This window comes from Cnephaeus nilssonii (assembly GCF_951640355.1).
Source record: "Cnephaeus nilssonii genome assembly, chromosome: 15".
Classification (NCBI taxonomy): Eukaryota; Metazoa; Chordata; class Mammalia; order Chiroptera; family Vespertilionidae; genus Cnephaeus; species Cnephaeus nilssonii.
Genome location: NC_137086.1, coordinates 15,689,368 through 15,702,830, shown reverse-complemented (window position 1 = coordinate 15,702,830; position 13,463 = coordinate 15,689,368). Strand labels below are relative to the sequence as shown.

Sequence of the window (13,463 nt, the reverse complement as noted above, 5' to 3'; positions counted from 1 at the left end):
AAAACAAGTCAATATAACTGATCTAAACAGAAGCACAAAGGAGAAAAAAAGATTAAAAACAAAATACTAGGAACTCAGAGGGCAATATCAAAAAATCTAACATACATGGAATGAAAGAAAGAAAACAAACTGGGCAAAGAAAGAAAAAAAAACTGGACAAAATAATTATTAGAAGATGTAATAGTCAGAAAATTCCTAAATTAACAAAAGACATTAAACCACAGATTCAATAAACTCAGCAAATCCCAAGCTTTGTATGAATACAAAGATCGCTCCTAGGCACATCATGGTCACTGAAAAATCAAAGACAGGAGGAAAGCTTGTAAATAAAGAACATTATAACCTGATGAACAAAAAGATAGATACAGAGGAAGTAAAGCACCGAACAGACTGTCAAATTACAGCGGGAAGGATGGGGAGTGCTGGGGAGGAGGGGATAGAGATCAACCAAAGGACTTGTATGCATGCATATAAGCACACCAATGGACACAAGACACTGGGGGAGGGGGGATGAGGGCATGCGACAGGGGGTAGGGGAGGCTGGGGGAAGGTCAATGGGTGGGAGGGGGAGGAGATATATGTACGACTATATGTAATACTTCAAACAATAAAAAAAAAAGATTTTTTTTAAAAAAGGAAAGAAACCAGAGGGGAAGAGAGATACTTTGTATTTGGGGGGAGAGATATAGATGGCAATTGACTTCTAATCAGAAATAAGGAAACCTAGAAGGTAACAGGATAACATCATTAAAATGATGAAAGACAAATAATAAATGTCAACTTAGACGCTTATAGCCAGTGAAAACATACTTCAAAATGAGGGAGAGAAAGGAAAAAAAAAGATATTTTCAAACAAAGTCTGAGAGAATGTGATACCAACAAACCCAAAGCTCAAGAAATCAGCCATTCTGTTTACATCACTACAATCTCGACAGGTTTTTTAAGCTAAAGGGACATTATCCCATGTGGAAAATGGAATCTACAGGAAGGAAGGAAAAGCACGGGAAAAAGCAAGTATGTGGGTAAATATAAAAGATTATTTTTAATCTTTAAAAGATGTCTGAGTGTTCAAATAAAAATAATAGCAAGTATTATAACACATGTAGAAGTAAAACTCATGACAAAAATACCACTAAAGAATGGAGGGATAAGATGCAATTGTAGTGTTTTAAGGTTCTTGCTTTGTCCATGAAGTGCTGTAATATTTATTCAATGTTGACAATGATATATTAAGGTTGCATATTGAAATAAAACAAAGAGGCACAGCTAAGAATCAAAAGAGGAGATAAAAGGAATATGAAATAATAATCTATGAGAGGACAGGAAAGAAGGAACCAAGAACACATGGGACAAATATGAAACAAAGCAAGATGATTCATAAACCCACCCTATCAGAAATTATATCAAGATGGCTCGTGTGTACGAGTTGCGGCGGCGGTGGGAGCGAAGGTCTGTGCCCTGAAGGAAGGCCGGTCAGGTGACGACCAAAGCAAGGGTCGTCTGTGCCACTTCTGTGGGGGAGCTCACGGGGTGTCGCTGCCGGCTGGGGAGAGTCCCCGGGATCACCACTCTTGGAATCAAACATAAACCCAAACACTGCGTATCAGAAACAACAAGGTGCATTAACTGTTTGGTCAGAAGCTGAACACTGTGATCTGGCTCTACATTTTCAGGGAAAAGCTGGTTGTGATGAGATCTGGGGAAACCTGGTCACGTTCAAGGTTCTGCTCCATCCGTGGAAGTCACACAGGGCCTCACTGACGAATCAGAAGAAGAACGATGTGAAGCTACGCCTGAAACCAGTCACCTGACTGACCTGCCCACATGTGGACTCAATAAACGTGAGGAGATTGCTGACTCAGTGGCCTCAGCTCTCTCCTCGCCCATCCGGAGGGAGAAGCTGGCTCTGGACTTGCAAACGGAAGGTTAGAGTAGAAAACTACTGCAGCTCTTCCAAGCTTGTGAGAGCCTAGAAAGCACCAAAGGCTGACACCATTGGCATGAAATTATTAAAGCAATCCTACTCCTAAATAAGGCAATTCTGATTGAGGTAATGTTTTCTGATGCATGTACCATCGATGTCGTGGGATGCCTTGAATATGACCCTGCTTTGGCTCAGCCAAAAAGGCATAGAGAATTCCTGACCAAAACTGCAAAGTTTAAGGAAGTTATGCCAATAACAGACTCTGAACGAAGGTAGAAAGTACATCAGACTTACAGGATACTGAACATTCAGGACATGGTTTTGCCTACACCTTCCGTTTTTTGTTTGTTTGTTTTTTAAATATATTTTTATTTATTTCAGAGAGGAAGAGAGAGATAGAAACATCAATGATGAGAGAGAATCATTGATTGGCTGCCACCTGGACACCCCCTACTGGGGATCAAGCCGGCCATGCAGGCATGTGCCCTTGGCTGGAATCGAACCTGGGACCCTTCAGACCACAGGCCGACGCTCTAGCCACTGAGCCAAACCTGTCAGGGCTATGCCATCCGTTTTGAAGAGAATTTTCTTTCTACTCTTACATCTTTTATTTAATTCAACAAAGTTGAGATGGTCAGCATGTTGCAGGAAGATGAGAAGTTTTTGTCTGAAGTTTTTGCACAATTAACAGATGATGATAAACTGTGTGAGTTGACATTACAATCTCAAAACAGAGATGCATTTTTCCAAAACTCTGGCAAAGTTCAGGATTCTTCCTGCTCTTGACATTGTAATGGGCATGGATGATTTGCAGGTCAGATCAACTGCTACAGATAAATTTTCTTACCTAATAGAGTTTAGTCCATCGATGGCCCGAGAATTTGTCATTCAAAAAGCCCACAGAGTGACCATGAAATCCTTCTCATTAATGTAGTAACTGAACAAATGATCTGTGGTCCTGATCTAGGAGGTGCTGTTCAGTTCATGGGACTTCTTTGTACTCGAATTGATCCTGAGAACATGCTGGCTACAACTAATAAAACGGGAAAAAGGTCAATTTCTACATTTCTTCTCCAACCATCGTATGCAGTTCCTCACAGCACCATGTTTGACCAAAACTTCAGAAGACAAAAGGGAAAAGGATAATATAGTTGGATCTAACAAAAACAGCACCATTTGTCCCGATAATTATCAAACAGCAGAGCTGCTTGCCTTGATTTTAGAGCTACTCTCATCTTGTGTGGAACATCATACATGTCACATAAAAATTATATTATGAACAACTTGCTAAGAAGAGTCTTGGCCTTGATGAATTCCAAGCACACTTTCCTGGCCTTGTGTGCTCTTTGTTTTATGAGGCAGATAATTGGCCTTCAAGATGAATTTTACAATCGTTACATCACCAAGAGCAATCTTTTTGAGCCCGTTGTAAATGCTCTTCTGGATAATGGAACTTAGTACAATCTGTTAAAGTCAGCTGTAATTGAGTTCTTTGCATTTGTAAGAATGGAAGATAAAAGTCTTCTACTGCACGTACAGTTGAAGACTTTTACAAATCACTTGACTTGATTGAATATGTTCAGACATTCAAAGGATTAAAGACCAAATATGAGCAAGAAAAAGACAGACAAAATCAGAAACTGACCAGTGTACCATCTGTCCTGCGCAGTAACAGATTTTAAGAAGAAGGAGAAGCAGTTGTGGCACCAGTGGAAAAATCCAAGCCAGAAGATGACTTCCCAGGTAGTTATGAGAAGTGTGTGAAGACTAAAAAGCCAAAGAAAGTGAAGACAAGGCAAACCGTCCCAGAACGACAGCTTCCGGTGGCTTCCAATTTCCTTCCTCCCACTCGGCCAGTGCTGACGGAGAAGCAGCGCAAAGAGCAGGCCTGGAGTGGCCCCAACACCACCAGCAAGTGCCCATGGAGCCTCTTCCAAAACTACACCCTTGGCTACATCAGTAAGAGCCCCCAAGGGAAGTTTGGTTGGTTCAGTGGATTATCCAGAGGAGGAGGAGGAAGAAGAGGAGGAGGGTGGAGGAGGAGGAGGAGGAGGAGGGAGGAAGAGGAGGAGGAGGAGGAGGAGGAGGAGGAGGAGGAGGAGGGAGGAAGAGGAGGAGGAGAAGGAGGAGGAGGAGGAGGAGGAGGGAGGAAGAGGAGGAGGAGGAGGAGGGAGGAAGAGGAGGAGGAGGAGGGAGGAAGAGGAGGAGGAGGAGGAGGAGGAGGAGGAAGAAGAAGGAGAAGGAGGAGGAGGAGGAGGAGGAGGAGGAGGAGGAGGAGGAGGAGGAGGAGGAGGAGGAGGAGAGGAAACACCTTCCAGGAAAAGACCTCATCTTAGCTCATAAAATATTGACGGGGGACCCTCAGCATGTGGTTTCAACTAAAATGCTGCAACTGTTCAATGAACTGAAACTGAATCAGAAAGCCTTCTCACGTGAACTTGTAATTAGACAGGGGGTAGCAGAAATGCTCGGTATAGCAGCTAGGAGACGTGAGTTCTGGGAAGACACAGGCTTCCCAGGAAGTTGACCGCTTGCTAATAATGAAGCCGTTTGCAAGCTAACAGAAAAAAAATTTTAGTGACTGAACCTACGAGACAGCTACTCAGTAGCAAGGAAACTCGCAGGCTTGGGGACACTATTAGGTTGAAAAAATAATATGAATGCAGAGTTGCTTGGGGGGGGGGGGGGAAGGTGGAGGGGGGTATTGATCTAGAAACAATTACAAAACTTCAGAAAACCCAATAACATTACTTGTATCATGGTGTGGGCCGTGTTGTTCTTTTAATCAGCTGCCTCTTTCTAAAAGAAGCTTTATGGAAAACATAGTTTTTAACTATCATAAAAGAACAATGAAGTTAAGCTGTTGGGACCAGTTCTTTGAAGATTTAACAGAAATTCGGCCTTTCTCTGTAGTTGGAGGGGAGTGCACCCCGTATTACGGCACATGTTGAGTTTTCTGCACCAGGAATTTTCATATGTATTTTGATGGAAACAAACAAGCTGGGTTCAAAATAGTTTTGTTCATGTGACTTTAAAATCAGCACTTTTAGAGAGACAGGTGCCAGGAGCCAGTACAGCAGCGCCCAGATGATTTTCTCTAGGAGAAAATCTAGAAGGTTAACAGAGTGTTTTCAACTGCCTCCTGGCCCAGGCCTCTGTGGAAGACACTTTGAAGTTACTTTCTGCTTTGTTAGTGAATTGTCTCTCTCCCCAGAGCTGCAGGCCATTTGAAAGTGTCATCCCTGCAGACTACTATGCAGAGACCAGTGCTGAATCAAGTGGAATTTAATATCCAGAGGCCATTTCGATCCAAGAAGTTACTTCACTGTCAGACCCAGAATGCAGCCCATGAAGCTTTTCCATAAACAAACAGGGTGTAATGGGAACGCTGCCGTTCTTACCGAGCGAAAGCGCATTCCATGTCTGTAAATGAATTTAAAATAATAATTTGAGGCAAACAGTTGAGAGGCTTTATTTTTAGAACAAGCAAGCTAACTGTAAATATTTTTAAATGTTCGTTTGCTCATCTGTGATCTGAGATCATGCGGAGGAAAACATCCCTCAAGTTAATGCATTGGGGTTGGGGTGGGAGAGAAAAGCTAAAAATAGTGATCCAGCTACAATCTTCAGATCGCCCTTGTGATGTGTTGCGAGTCCATTTTTCTTGGAATAGCTGACACTGAAGCAGTTTTCCCTGTTTGGGAGATTTTGTAGTCAATTTTCATTTTGACTGTTTGGAAAAGATGTGCTGTCTATGCTAGTCAATGGTCTAGGCCAGTGGTCGGCAAACCGCGGCTCGCGAGCCACATGCGGCTCTTTGGCCCCTTGAGTGTGGCTCTTCCACAAAATACCACGGCCTGGGCGAGTCTATTTTAAAGAAGTGGCGTTAGAAGAAGTTTAAGTTTAAAAAATTTGGCTCTCAAAAGAGATTTCAACCGTTGTACTGTTGATATTTGGCTCTGTTGACTGATGAGTTTGCCAATCACTGGTCTAGGCACTGCTGGCCCAGCAGCGAAGAAGACAAAAATGCAGGCTTTCATGATGCTTCTATGCCAGAAATATAAGGCAATGTTACTGTGTTAACACGGAAAACGCTGTCTCTACCGAGAGCGGCCTCTTCCACGTAAGACCACGTTTGAGGAGAGACTGTGTCCTCAAGGCATCATGCCAAGTAGAAACCCATGGCGCACAGTATTGTTTTCACTTGGTTTGCTGGTTGCTTTCTCTCAGAAATCAGAAACAATGACTGAGGTGGCTGTGTCCGCCTCAAGACCTGGAATTGATCTATTGCCTTACACGTTCCTCTTACTTTTAGAGCCTCTCTCGGCCTTTGCAGCCTCAGCGGTCCTCCGGGGCAGCTGGTTCCAGCAGCTCCTCGTGGTACTGAGTCCGTTCCTGGGATTCTCTGAAGAATGTGCACTTTCCCAGCCAAGGCTGGGGCTGGAGACCACCAGACCCTGTTGTGAGTGGATGTGACCCTCCGAGCTGCGGCGGGACGAAGCCAACCCAGAGAAGAGAACAAATCCAGAAGTCCGCAGAGCAGGGCAGCCATGCCCTGGGGAGCCTTGGGCTTTGTCATGCAAGATCGTAAATCCCCTCGGGGGTTAAGCCATCCTGAGTTGGGCCTGTGGTTACTTGCAGCTATAAGCATCCTCACTAATGCAGCATCCCCAAAGCCCCTTTGTTTTTAAGAATGGGTATGCTCTAAAGCACCCCATTTCCCAGAGCTACTAGCCAAGGAATTCTCCCACCAACCAATGAAATTCTCAGTCTTTGTGGTCAAATGCTCTCTGTCTGCCCTTTTCTTTTTCTTACCTTTATCCCCTTGGACAGCTACGCAGACACTCGGGACATTGAAATTGCTCTAGCATTATTACCAAAAGCTCCGTGAAGACACTTGAAGAGAAATAACGCTTTGAACTAAAAGCGCGTCTCCTAGTGTTACTGAATAACACAAAAACAGGACTTAGCCCTAGACCCCCACTGCGTTATTCAGGGTCCGGCTGCTTTGGTGAGTGCCAACGTGCCTTTGGGGCCTCCTGGGCGCTTCTTTCCTTTCCTTGATTGCATTCAAAGGGACTAAAAATAAACAAGGCATGTTCATTACTAAGGGGTATTCATTACTTTGTCCAAAGTCTCCGAGCTCAGAAAGAATCAGGACAATCCATTTTCTGAATTCACTCACCATAGTTTCCCAAGCAGCCACCATGGGCACAATCCTTAGGACTTGTTGAAAATGTTCTTTCATGTAAACTGTAGTGTCCCTGGAGCAAAGCGATGAGATCGTCCTGGGGGCTGGAGGCAACAATTAAGCCTTTTTCAAAAGATGTGCAGATAAGACTGCTTGGGAGTTTTGAAGCCACTTTATTCTAGGGAGCCCGGCCACTTCTAAATTAACACGGGGCTGACATTTCCTTGGCCTACCCCAGGGGGAGGGTGTCCCCTGCTTTGTTCATTCCTGTAAGTTGCACTTATTTATTTTTGTCATAGTGGATCCAGAAAAAGTACAGAGAATAATAAAACCAACCCCCATATAGTAGTTATAATGATTGAACAAATGCTAGCATACTGCCATCTTTCTGTTAAATATAATCATAATGATGGATATCTCTATTTGATGCATGAAATAAGTTGTTTAAGCTAAACTCATAGTCCCACTTCCATTTTTCCAATTAAACCTATCAATTATGAGCTTTTTGCAACCATGATTTCAAAACAGAAGAGATATGTTCAGAAATAGACCATAAATACTCCAGGCAGGACTTCAACAGGGCTTCCCTGCTGCCTCCACAGGGGCTGTGGCAGGTGCGGGAGCCTGCGTGGGACATGAGCATGGGCGATTAGAAGAGATAAATGCTCTGTAAGCATCAAAGGGACTAGACCTGAAGATCACAGGTCTCCGGAGACTGCAGGTCTCAAGTTACTCGGGTCTATGTTGTGTGAATTTCCTTTAATGCATGCGTATTCCGAGACTTTATTTTACAAGCATCTTCGTTTTAAATCACACCCATGCACAACTTGAATTGCAGAAGTTTGGAAACTGAACTCGCCTCGTCCCCCGACTTAATGAACCCGCAGTCCTATCTCACCTTGGCGGGGCGGGGCTACCTTTCCCTGCTTCCGTGCATGACATCATCAGGTTCTCCTCAGCTCCCAGGCCAGCCAGGCGGTCCAGCTGACATTTCTTTTCAGAGCACTTACAGGTTTTTGTAGCCTTCCCCTGTTTTACAGCCGTCCTAAGATAAAAGCGGAGTTCAGAAAAGGGTTAAGCACAGTCTGTTGACAGATGCAAACATCCCTAAGGAGAGCTGTCTCCGTAATTGTCTTCATTCCCAGGCAGGAACAAAGCAAACAAGCAATTGCTTATTCATCTCGCTTTAAAGCAAAACCACACGTTTTCTCTTTCTGCTCAAGTGTTGCATCTCCAAGAAGCTTAGAAAAATAGAACTCAAGTTCTGGAAATAGCCAGCGGTGATGGTTACACCACATTGTGAGTGTGCTGAATGCCACTGAACTGTGCATTTGAAAATGATTAAAATGGTCAATTTTATGTTACGTATGTTTTACTACCAATTTTTTTTTTTAAAAAGGAGGTTTCAGAAAACAAGAAATGGTTGCATTGTGGGAAAATGAGCCTTTTATCCTGCCTTTTGGGCCAACAGCAAGCAGAGCTGACACGATGCAGGCCCCGGCGGCACTCGCGAGGACCGTGTGCGTTCCAGTTCTCAAACCCTCTGTGGATGGAGGTCCACGCATGTCCTGCTCCCTGCGCCAGGAGGAGAGCAGGGCATCTGGTGATAAAAACCCTAAGCAATTCCAAATTTACAATATGGCTTTGCTCTGCTCTGGGCAGGCCACATCCGTCGTTTCCTCCTGTTTTGGACACCCCCCGTCACGGTCACCTGCTCATCCGAGTCCGCATGGCATGGTTTTATATTTTAAGAAACCAGCTTTCACTGTGGTGGGTCCTACCGTTTCCTTTGCTAAGCTTTCTCTACCAGCACGTGGTGGAGATCGGGTTGCGGGGGGAAAAGCCCTCACAAAGCTGCAGTCGAGGTTTGTGAAACTTGTAGCATGTGTTGCCCCCGATCCACGAGTAAAGGACTCCAGGAAGGAAAGAGGGTGATCCGGTTCGTTTTATGATGATGACCTGTTCCCGGGACGAGGGAGCCGCGTGTGCCCCAGAAATAGCTGACGACTGCGGCCCCGTAGAAAAATAAGCCGTTCGCCTTTCTCCCCGACGTGGCCTGCGTTTACAACCAGCCGGTATATGATGAAAGTTTATGCTGCTTTTCCACATAAGTTATTTTTCCAACTGAAAATTGCTCCCAGCTGTTCTGACCCACATGTGTTGGCAGCCTGTGCGGGGAGGGCCACTTTACAGGTGATGAAGCCTCAGACAATGAGGTTTACGCAACTTGGATAAGCTGGTCAAAACCCACTACACCTTTGCACATCGAAGGCTGTCTCCTCCCGACACAAACAAAAGAAGTGGTCTCCCCAGAACTTCCCTTGGGGCACAGTTAAAGGGTTTCCGTGCTGCGGGCCCACACTTACGGGAGGCCCGGAGTAAGATTAATTACCCAGTGTTTCCTTTCCCCTTGAGAACTCGGCTTGCAGTTCAGTGCGCATCGCTCCAGGCAGCGAGGAGGGACCAGATGGTCCCTGGGCTCCGGCCTCCAGGAGAGCTGCCTGGGATGCACACCTGAGCCCGCTGAGCTGCCATTCATCTCTCGGCTGCATGTTGTCCCAGGTACCGACTTGACTCGTTCCTTCACATCGAAATGATAGGTCGTTTTTATTATGTAGAAGTTGTTCTAAAATTAGTACAATATTCTATTTCATCAGGAAGTCATAGATAACCAAAGCAATGACTGATAAGTGTGGCTATACTCCAGGTTTTTCCAGAACAGTCTTGGGTCGTTTAACACATACCAGATGCTCGATTTAAGGAAGGAAGGAAGGAAGGAAGGAAGGAAGGAAGGAAGGAAGGGAGGGAGGGAGGGAGGGAGGGAGGGAGGGAGGGAGGAAGGAAGGAAGAGGAGGGAGGGAGGGAGGGAGGGAGGGAGGGAGGGAGGAGAAGGAAGGAAGGAAGAGAGGGAGGGAGGGAGGGAGGAAGAAAGGAAGGAAGGAAGGAAGGGAGGGAGGGAGGAAGGAAGGAAGGAAGAGAGGGAGGGGAGGAGGGAGGGAGGGGAGGGAGGGAGGGAGGAGGAGAAGGAAGAAGAGAGGGAGGGAGGGAGGGAGGGAGGGAGGGAGGGTGGGAGGGAGGGAGGGAGAAGAAAGGAAGGAAGGAAGAGAGGGGAGGGAGGAAGGAAGGAAGGGAAGGAAGGAAGGAAGGAAGGAAGGGAGGAAGGAAGGGAGGAAGAGAGGGAGGGAGGGAGGGAGGGAGGGAGGGAGGGAGGGAGGGAGGGGAAGGAAGGAAGGAAGGAAGGAAGGAAGGAAGGAAGGAAGGAAGGAAGGAAGGAAAGAAAACAGCCCTAGTGGGGTGGCTCAGTCAGCTGGAGAATCGTCCCTTATACCAAAAGGTTTTGGGTTCCGTTCCCAGTCAGGGCACATACCAGTTGGGGGGAGGCATTAGCGAGGCAACTGATTGATGTTTCTCTCTCACATCAATGTTTCTCTCTCTCCCCTTTCTCTCTCTCTGAAATCAATACAAAACATATCCTCAGTGAGGCTTAAAAAACCAACAGGTAGAAAAGTTACTTGCAGAGTATTAAAAACGAAACAGAACACTAGTCATCATAGTGGCGTTTACACACACTGGGATGGGATTAGCAGGCCTCCACCTGGCATTCCCAGCCCCTCCAGTCTTGAACAGAAGGGATGAGACAAGTGCATAAACTGAGTTCACAGTTTTTCCTCCTGGTAAAATCCAAAGGATGCCCAGCAATGCCCTTCTTCCTTTCCCCAGCTGTTCCCCGATGAGGCACAACTAACTCCCTATTTGATGGGCAGCAGGAAAAATATCGAGTGCCCAGCCGCCAGTTCCTCGGGACTCAGTGGTCGTGAGAGAGCTCGCTGCCCGCCACCTCTCCCTCGTCCCTGCTGAGGCTGGGGGGTCGTGGCCACACGGCAGCAGCATCAGTGGGAAGTGTGAGAAAGGCAGGTGCAGGTGAAATGTGTGCAGGCAATGGAAGCTGAGCAGCCGGTCAGAGAGGGTGCAGATGGCAGTTTGAACATTCTTGCTCACAGTGGTTTGTCACTTTCTATTCAGTGTTATCTACAACAACTATTTATTGTGTTGTTGGGTAACATTTTTCTCTTGCAATAAACCTTTTAGCAGCAATCATCTTGAAAGATCAAAACACATTTTTAGGAAAAAATTAAAATACGAATGTTGCAGTTGAATGTGTCACGTGCATAAAATGTTTGCTGACGCCTAGCATCCATGAAAACCAGGAAACACACATTTGCTAAGAAGCATCAGAAATTACTTCAAAAGTTAGTTGTTACTGGAAGTAAACCACACTCAAAATTGATGAATGAACACAAGCAGCTGCACTAGGTATGTTTTCGTGTCACTCTGCGAGGCTGCATTTTTCATTTAGATGCAATGACCGTTCTTCTAAACCAACTTGCTCATGTTCAAGTTTCCTTGGGCACGCCCCCAAAATGCTCTGAGTGCCATCGGCAGGAGTGGGCCTGTGGAAACAATGACCCCAGCTTTATAGCAGGGCCATCAGATGCTTCCAGTGAGAAATGTGGTAACTCTAATAATGGTGGATTTTTAAAAAAACCAAATTTGTGGAATACAATGAAAACTTTGGAAAGTCTCTTCTGTCAAAGGTGAAACATCTGGCGTTATTCTGATCGCTCTCATATATCCAGTTTAAAAGTTCATCATTGAGGAAGAACTTTGGTTTTGAGGTGATAAATATTCATGACCAGCATCCTGGTAGAAGCAATATTGTTATCCAATGAAGAACCTGTGGAGCAGAAATGTACTTGGACTGGGTAGTAAGCCATAGCTAATGAGTACTTTTGTCCAAACAAGCTCTGGTGGTCTCCCAACAGGAATGGAAATTGAACTGTGGCGCGCGCACGCAAACACACACACACACACACACACACACACACACACACACACGGAGTAAGTGGATCACAAAATTCTCCTTCCTCTCTTACCAGTTGACTTAGCATGTCTGAGTCTTTATGATGACCTACTTTGTTAATATCAACCTAAGTGTCCTACAATGCTCTGAATTTTAGCTGCATTTTGTACCACATCATTTGGAAGTCTTCAATGCACTGAGTAAATGAATTTTTAAAAAGTCAGCTTTTGAGCTTGAAGCTTTTAGAAAATGACAATCTCTGAAAACCAAGCAGACAAACAGGCAGGACCAGCTTCCTAATTTGTGGGGCTCAGTGAGACATGAAAACACAATCCCTTGTTTAAAACTGAAGAATTTCAAGATGGCAGCAGCAGGGCACTAAGCCACGTGGGGAGGCTCAGAGCGATGGCACAAGCCCGTGGAGCTGACTCTGCGAACAGGAGCCACTGAAATGTATCCTGCAAAGGGGCATGGTGGGAAGGGGCTCAATGAGTGCTTTAATGAGCACAGGATTTAATTCTGAAATTCTATAATTGCGCCCGGGATGACCTCAACCTCTGAGAAGAATATTTTGATGGAGTTCCTATTTTTATTTAGATAAATTTAGATTCTGTCCCAGAATAGGATGTAACTGAGAAGACCTACAATGTTGAATCATCTAAATTTGGGGAACCATTCAAAAGAATCATAAATAGAGACAACTTATTTGACAAGTTATCATAAAAATATTTGTCCAAGAAAGGTAGTCTGAATGAAGGCCAGAATTTCCTGGGAACGACTTAGACTGAATTATTTACACATTTCAATGTTTTTAAAAATTAGAATTGAGAATAGTCTTAATTTAACAGAATTGCGCTCAGCTTACCAAATACTTTAATACCTGTAGAGAGAATTTTCTCAATTAAATATAGTGTGGTCTATAGAGAAGTCAATGAAAATACCAGCAATTTCAAATTTATGAAGCCTGAAATGCAGACGATTTTGTGGAAAAACGTAAAAATAATAAAACTATTGAGAAATACATTCTACATAAATATACCATGACTGATGGGCTAAGAAACTTGATTCCATTACAATAAATACAGGATGGGGCAAAAGTAGGTGTATGGTTGTAAGTATGCAAAACACAGTTTATTCTTATATTATTAGTTATTAGTTATTGTGTTATTTTCCATATGAACAGCTATAAACCTACTTTTGCCCCACCCTGTATGTATCAAAAATTACATTCTTCTTAAATTTTTTTAACATTCAGATCATCAACACAATGAATATTACCAAATTTGCTTTAATGTGCACAGTATATGTTCTTCTATATCTTCAAAAGAATAGTTTTTTATTTGAAAATAGTTCCTGAATAGAACCATTTTATAGGTCCACCAATATAAGAAACCAACTTGTTGGTCAATAAATAAATCTTTCAGAAAAAATATCATTCTAATGGTTTGTAAGCCTCCTGTTCCCTGCCCAAGTACCTTGACTTGGAT

At 44.3% G+C, this 13,463-nt stretch overlaps 1 pseudogene across 1 annotated transcript; it reads left to right on the top strand.

The window, feature by feature from the left end:
* Window positions 1–1,408: 1,408 nt before the first annotated feature.
* LOC307111594 (serine/threonine-protein phosphatase 4 regulatory subunit 3B-like) lies at window positions 1,409–7,236 on the top strand (annotated as a pseudogene). The gene is made up of 5 exons: window positions 1,409–1,449; window positions 1,523–2,050; window positions 2,573–3,956; window positions 6,240–6,386; window positions 7,184–7,236. The product of its transcript is annotated as a serine/threonine-protein phosphatase 4 regulatory subunit 3B-like (transcript).
* Window positions 7,237–13,463: the final 6,227 nt, after the last annotated feature.